Source organism: Piliocolobus tephrosceles, chromosome 19 (assembly GCF_002776525.5).
Source record: "Piliocolobus tephrosceles isolate RC106 chromosome 19, ASM277652v3, whole genome shotgun sequence".
Taxonomy (NCBI): Eukaryota; Metazoa; Chordata; class Mammalia; order Primates; family Cercopithecidae; genus Piliocolobus; species Piliocolobus tephrosceles.
The window spans coordinates 40,927,550-40,934,673 of NC_045452.1; the positions used below are offsets into that span (position 1 = coordinate 40,927,550).

The following is a 7,124-nucleotide window of genomic DNA, read 5'->3' on the forward strand; positions in this document are numbered from 1 at the left end:
GGCTAGATAGTATGCTGGCACACTGGCCTGAAGTTTACAGCAACATCAGCACTGCCACTGTGATCTAGGACTGATCCTTTGACAAAATTAGAATCTCCCAGGAAGGTGATGAGAGGGAGCCAACTACCACTGAATAACATGACAGGCTTCATGCAGGGTACATAATCTACATCATTTCTTCAATCCTCTCAACTTGACTTTGAGGTTCACACTACAGGTTGTATTAGTGCATTCTGATACTGATATAAAAATACTACCCAAGACTGGGTAAATTATAAAGGAAAGAAGTTTAATTGACTCACAGTTCTACATGGCTGGGGAGGCCTCAGGAAACTTATAATCATGGCAGAAAACAAAGGGGAAGCAAGGCACATCTCACAGGGCAGCAGGAGAGAGACATAATGAGAGAGCAAGGAAGTGCCACACTTTTAAAACCATCAGGTCTCATGAGAACACACTCACTATCACGAGAACAGCAAAGGGGAAATCTGCCTCCATGATCCAATTACGTCCCACCAGGTCCCTCCCTGGACATGTGGGGATTATAATTTGAGATGAGATTTGGGTGGGGACACAGAGCCAAACAATCTCACAGGTGAATAAATCGAGGATCAGAGAGGTTAAGGAAATTACCCAAGTTCATCAGGTTAGTAGGTGGCAGAAATGGAATTCAACCCAGAATGTCTTGCTGTAAAGCCTGAGCTATTTTCCATATAGTATGCCATCTTATTGTTCTTTTTTTTTTTAACTTGTCTTTTAAATAGAAACAGAAGGAAACTGTAAAAAAAAGTAAACAGATGAGAAACTATCTCATCAGGCAAAATGGTTAGTTGGTTTTATTTCATGTAAAGATCTACTTCTGATGTGTTCTCTTTGTGCTTTTAGAGATAAGAGTCTTACAGTGGTATGAACAAATTGATCATGCTTGTGCCCAGACTATGAGCCAGTCCAAGAACAAAAGCAGTATGATTGTCTCCTTTTCTGTCTGTAATAATGGCAGGATGATCTGCCCAATCCATACCTCATGGAGTATTGAAAAGCTGTGCTGAGACTTCGCATGAAACCAGAGGTTTGTCGATTACCATGTTCCAGATTATTGCTATCATCACTATTTTTTCATAAAGTCTGGCCTTTGTAAAGGTGCAATGAGAAAGGTAGCCAGAATTTCTTCACAACTTGAAAGTGAAGGAAATCATTAAATTGGTTCCTTTAGGCAAGTGGTGATTTTGATCAGGACTCAAAATATACAGTCGGGATTTTTTCAGTTGATCAAATATGCAAGTAATTAATTTTTATTTATCTTAAAGCCAAAATAACTGAATGAGGTTGAACAGAAAAATTCAGTGATTCTGACTTACTTGATAAACCACAGTCCTCCATGAGAATTGGAGAGTCTGTGAGCAGGCCCTTGACTTACCCTTTAGGATGGTACCTTAATCCCAGCAAATCTTTCCTCTGTAGGATCTTGGATAGAATCCACATGAGGGACACACATCATATATTTAACAGGTGTGGGTCCTGGGAGCCAAGGAAGGGTATGGAAGGATCCTGCCTGTCTCTGTGAGACACAGAATAAAGAAAAGGAAGTTGAACAAGAGACAGAATTCTAAGATGTGGGTGGAGAGAAGGAGCCCTGTTCAAAGAGAAAATTTGGAATCCAGGAGAAATAAAACTAAAATAGGGGTTTTCAAATAATCCAGAGACATTCCATGGAAATTGATTGAGGCAGTGAAGACTGGTGTAGTTGGTTGGATAATGGCCCCTAAAAGTTCATGTTCATCTGGAATCCCAGAATATAACCTTATTTGGAAATAGGTCTTTGCAGATGCAATTAGTTAAGGATGGAGATGAGAGGGTACTGGATTGCGATTGGCCCTAAATTCATGACTGGTGTCTGTAGAGTAGAGAACACAGAGAAGCACACAGAGAAGAAGGCCATGGGAAGATGTGGGCAGAGAATGGAGGGGTGCAGCCACAAGCCAAGGAATGACAGGACTGCTTACAGCAACCAGAAGCTGGAAGGAGCAAAGAAACACCTTTTCCTAGAGACTTCAGAGGGAGTATGGCCCGGCTAGCACCTTGATTTGGGACTTTAGGTCTAGAGTACTAAAAAGAATAAATTTCTGTTGTCTTAAGCTACCAGGTTTATGAACATTTAAAGAGAGAGCTTTTCATGGAAGCCAGCAGAGAACATAGGAGCCAGAAGCTCTGTAGACTCGGAGTCTGTTCAGACATCATACTGGCCAGAAAGAAGACTGCAGGAGGATCAGAAGGGTTGAAGGACTTGATTGGAGAAGGACATCCACCACTAATATGTTCTCCATACTCCCTGAAATGTCCTAGAGGAGCCTCTCAGACATAGGTAGGCTCAAGGAAGATTTAGAACTTGAAGGTGTTTTATGATGGTTTTACCTGTTTTCACATTAAGTACCCCACCAGAAAATGAGAAGATACCTACCATGAGCCATACATAGCTTGACCACGATGTCAGGAAGGGATCATGGTTGAAGACTTTTAGCAACTCTTTATTTTGAAATAAGTTGAAGTTATTAAACCCATTGACACTAAATTTTGGCATTTCCTAACCAGAACACAATGATAAAAATTGCAATTTAACAGTGACACAATCCTTACCTAATATATTGTACATATTTAAATTGTGTGAGTCTCCCAAATAATTTCATCTATAACTAGTTTTCTGCTGGAACACGGTAGAATCCTGCATTTGGCTGCATTTGGCTCTCCCATCCTCTGGGTCTCCTTAATTCCAAAATGATTCTTCAGCCTTTTCCACGTTTTATTGACCTTTATCGTTTTGAAGAATATGGGCCATTATCTTGTAGTATGCCCTTCAACTTGGGGTTCTCAGCTATTTCTTCATAGATTCAGGTTATGCACTATTGGCAGAAAATCATAGAAATAATGTTGTGTTCTTTTCAGTGCATCGTATCAGGAGGTACATGATGTCGGCTTGTCCTAATATTTTTATGTTAACTTTTACCATTTTATCATTTGATTAAAAGGGTGTTCACTCTGTATCTCCCTGTTAAATTACTATGTTTCTCTATGCTTAGAAATCTAGAAGGAATTTCCCACCATGTGCAGAAATATGAACTACACACAGCAGATTTGCAGCCTCTACAAGAAGATGGTAGAAGACATGAACAATGAATTGGAGAGAACCGCTTCCTTTTACCAAATGATATTTTCTTCTATGAGGAAGAGCTCAAGAAAGCTGGGCAGCAGTTCTGCTGACTGAGATAAAGCTCCATGAGCTAAGACAAGAAAATGATGGCAACAGGTAAATCATGGCTGACGTGGAGTTCAAGTTCCAGCCTTTCCCAAGCATCCCTTTTGCTCCTGCTGCTCCAGGAGCAGCCCACAGAGGCCTGGAAGTACTAGAGGTCCTCTGGGTCATCAGGTTCCCAGCAAGGAGGAGGCAGGTGCTGTGAGGCTCAGGGATCCAGGGGTGCCTGCAGGTTCCACTCAGAGTTTTGATTTGTTTGTTTTTGTCCTTAAAAGTAATTTTCATTTATCTTCTAGTTAAACTACTGTTATTTAATTGATGTACAATTTCTCTTTCTAAAGTTTTATAGCAATATAATTTCTAAAATTGTATTTTTAAATATACATTTATTTAAAATAGCTCTTATGAATACATTATTTCCAAATCATTGGACCCTCTAAAATTATATGCATACATATTATATTTTGATTTAAATAAAAGGTTCACTATTATTTAAACTATCATAAAAACTGGACATGAATAGAAACATGGAAAACAATAAAGTTCATTTCTCTAAGCTATTATTATAAATCTGTACAAGTAATGTAATATTTAGCTGGATAAATTTTGAATGGTTTTTAAAAAACAATGCCAAAAAATACTAGACAACAACAACACACCATTGAAACATCATACTATTTTTATTAGATTAGTTCTAAGTTCATAGACAAATTTAGGGGAATTGAAATTTTACAACAATTTGTTTCTTGTCTTGTTTTCTGAACCTTTGATGTTTTTTAAAAGATACTGTTTGTTCTTTAAATGTTTCTGAATTTTAGCAGCCAAAATAAAAGTTTTCCTTTGATGGCAAACCCACACACACATATTCTCACACAGACACACACATGGGGCTAGCTTGAAGGTGACACTCAGTGGCACGGGAGCATGGCTCTGCATGGAAAGGGATCCCATAACCAGACTCAGCAGAGAAGACCCTGACAGGAAGCAGAGGGTGTGCTGACTATGAAGAGCTGAGGCAGAGGCTGGTGCAGGGGTATGGTGTTTCTGTCTGGAGCCCAGGAAGCAGGAAGGAACAGCTCCACATCAGTGCACACCAGTGTGCATCTGCGGAGGACCCCTGCACAATCTGCATGATCAACCCCAACCTGGGTCCACGTGAGCTGTCTGCTAAAAAGGTATGAATTGCATACACAGTACTTGTATTAGTAAAATCAAAAATATTTAAAGTATATATAAGAAAAGACAACATGGAAGAAGAGAGAGCAGAGTACAGGAGAGAGGGAAAGGAGGGGGAGAGGAGGGGAGGAGAGAAGAGAGAAGGGGAGAGAGGAGTGGAGGAGGAGAGATGAGGGGAGGGCAGAGGGGAGGGGAGAGGAGAGGGGAGGACAGGAGGGTAGGAGGGGGGAGGGGAGAGGGGAGAGGAGGGGAGGAGGGAAAAGGGGAGAAGGGAAAGGGGAGGGGAGAGGGGAGGGGAGGAAGGGAGAGAAGGGGAAGGAGGGGAAAGGAGGGAGAGGAGGGGGGAAGGGGAGGGGGGAGAGGAAGACAGGAGTGGGGAGGGGAGGGGGAGGGGAGGAGGGGAGAAAAGGAGGGGAGAGGAGAGGAGGAGGGAACGGGAGGAGGGAAGGGGGAGAGGACGGGAGAAGAGACAGGAAGGGAGGGGTGGAGGGGGAAAGGAGGGGAAAGAAGAGGAGAAGGGGAGAGGAGGGGAAGAGAGGAGGAGAGAAAGGGAAGAGGGGAGGAGGGGAGAAGAGAGGGGAAAGGAGGAGGGAGGGGAGGAGGTGAGAGAGGAAGAGGAGTGGAGGAAGGGAGAGGCAGGGAGGAGGGGAGTGGAGAGAGGACAGAGGATGGGGGAGGAGGGCAGGGGGGAAGGGGAGAGGAGCAGGGAGGGGAGGAGGGGAGAGGAGAGAGGAAGGGAGGTGAGAAGGGAAGGGAGGAGATAAGAAGGGAGAGAAGGGAAGTAGAGAGGAGAGAGGAGGAAAGAGGAGAGAAGTGGAGAGGAGAAGCCAGGAGAGGGGAGTAGAGGGGAGAGGAAGGGAGAGGAGAAGAGAGAAGAGAGGAGAAGGGAGAGGGGAGAAGCTGAGGGGAGCAGGGAGCAGCTCCTCTCTGCTTCTTCAAATTCTGCCTTCTAAGGAGGGAGGGAGTATCTGTCCTTTGAGATTTTTGTGAAACCCTCTCCGTGTGCTTTTGCGTCTTCCTATTTCCCTCAGTGAAACACCCTGGATCTTCTTGGGGTCCCTGGTTGTAACTGTTTCACTCATTTTCATGCCAGGTTGGTATTCTAGGCATTACTGTTGTTTCTTCAGCCCATCTGGATCCTTTTAAAAGACCAACCAGTTGCCCTTGCAGAGTTGGGGTCCTGCTGCCCTGCAGGGGATATGACTTCTCCTGGGAGAGCCACTTCCATCGCCCCTCTATATCCTGCAAGGGTCTGGAGCCCTGACACCCTTAGGACCCCAGACTGGCCCCAGCTGGCCTCTTGCTTCTCTCTCAGATTGAGTTTCTGAGATTAATTGCTCCTGGCAGAGTCCAGGGCTACATGAGGAGGCTCTGAGCCTGACTCTGCTGGGGAAGAGGTTGAGTGGAATCCAAGTTGAGAAGGACCTGCTCCTCTGCAGATGCAGACTTCTGAAGATGACCCAGTGGATTGGAGACTGCCCCCAGGGCCACCTTGGGAGGCATGTACTGAAGACAGCAGGGCCACACAAGGGAAAGAGCCAGGGTCAACCTGACACCCCCAAAGCAGAGTCATGCTCACCCAGGATGCTTGGATGGAACAGGAATAGACCTGCTTTACAGAATATCCGTGAAATTGTAGACCCCATCAGTTCCACTTATTTCTTCTGGGTTCTTACACTGAAAATCCAGGTTTCTCAGCTTGTACCTTTAGGGAGCCCTTGCAGTCCTCTCCCCATCTGCTGACATTGACTAAACACAAAGGAGAGAGGGGGCCTCAGAGGAGGGTCCCTGGGACCTTGGTGGGCAGGACCCAGCTTCCCTGTGCAGAAGGAAACTTGAAATCAGGAGACTGAGCCTCATCCAGGGACAGGCCCCACTACTGTGCCCTGACAGGCCCTTGTGGACAGAAAGGTAAAGGGCATGGGCCCACTTGGACCCTGCGGTTTGCTGTGGGGTCAGCTGGGCCTGGTATGGCCGAGCTCCACGGTGCGATCAGCCATTTCTGGGTCCCTCATGACCTGGGTGGAGACTATCACCTCTAACTGCACAGTTAGCAGAGCAAAGTCAGGGACACTGTTTCTAGAACCTGGCTGGCTCCCCTCCCCCAGCACAACTGACTGTCTCTCCTGGTTGCCAGGCACTTGTAAGCATTAGAGACAGAACACTCCTCAGGGTTCCAAGTGCTCATTTGTGGCCCACAGGCCACTGGCAAGCAGAGGCAGAGCCACAGAGGGGCTGCTACTCCCCAGAATGTCTCTCCAGTCACTCTGGAGCTGCTGGGGCTATAGTGCTGGTGAGGGCTGAGATCATGAGATAAAATTGAAACAAACAAAAAATATAAAAGATAAATGAAACAAAAAACTTTTTTTTTTTTAAAGATAAATAAAATTGATAGACCATTAGCAAGATCAACCAAGAAGAGAGAAAATCCAATGAAATGGGAGATATTACAACTGACACCACAGAAATACAAAAGATCATTCAAGGCTACTATGAACACCTTTATGCACATAAACTAGAAAACTTAGAGGAGATGGATAAATTCCTGGAAAGATACAACTTTCCTAGCTTAAATCAGGAATGATTAGATAACTTAAAGAGAACCGTAACAAGCAGTGAAATTGAAATGGTAATTTAAAAATTACCAAAAAAAAAAAAAAAAAAAAAAATCCAGGACCAGATGGATTCACAGCAGAATTCT

The 7,124-nt window shown here is 44.4% G+C and overlaps 2 long non-coding RNA genes across 2 annotated transcripts; one reads left to right on the forward strand and one right to left on the reverse strand.

Annotated features, from left to right (window-relative positions):
• The first annotated feature begins 917 nt into the window (after positions 1-917).
• Positions 918-3,176, forward strand: LOC111525996. Its single transcript, XR_002726254.1, has 3 exons — positions 918-1,069; positions 2,137-2,362; positions 3,075-3,176. It is a non-coding gene; the product is annotated as an uncharacterized LOC111525996 (long non-coding RNA).
• A 732-nt stretch (positions 3,177-3,908) lies between these two features.
• On the reverse strand, positions 3,909-6,558 carry LOC111525910. Its single transcript, XR_002726233.1, has 3 exons — positions 6,354-6,558; positions 6,100-6,242; positions 3,909-4,414 (listed from the first exon to the last, which is right to left on the reverse strand). It is a non-coding gene; the product is annotated as an uncharacterized LOC111525910 (long non-coding RNA).
• Between the last annotated feature and the right edge of the window lie 566 nt (positions 6,559-7,124).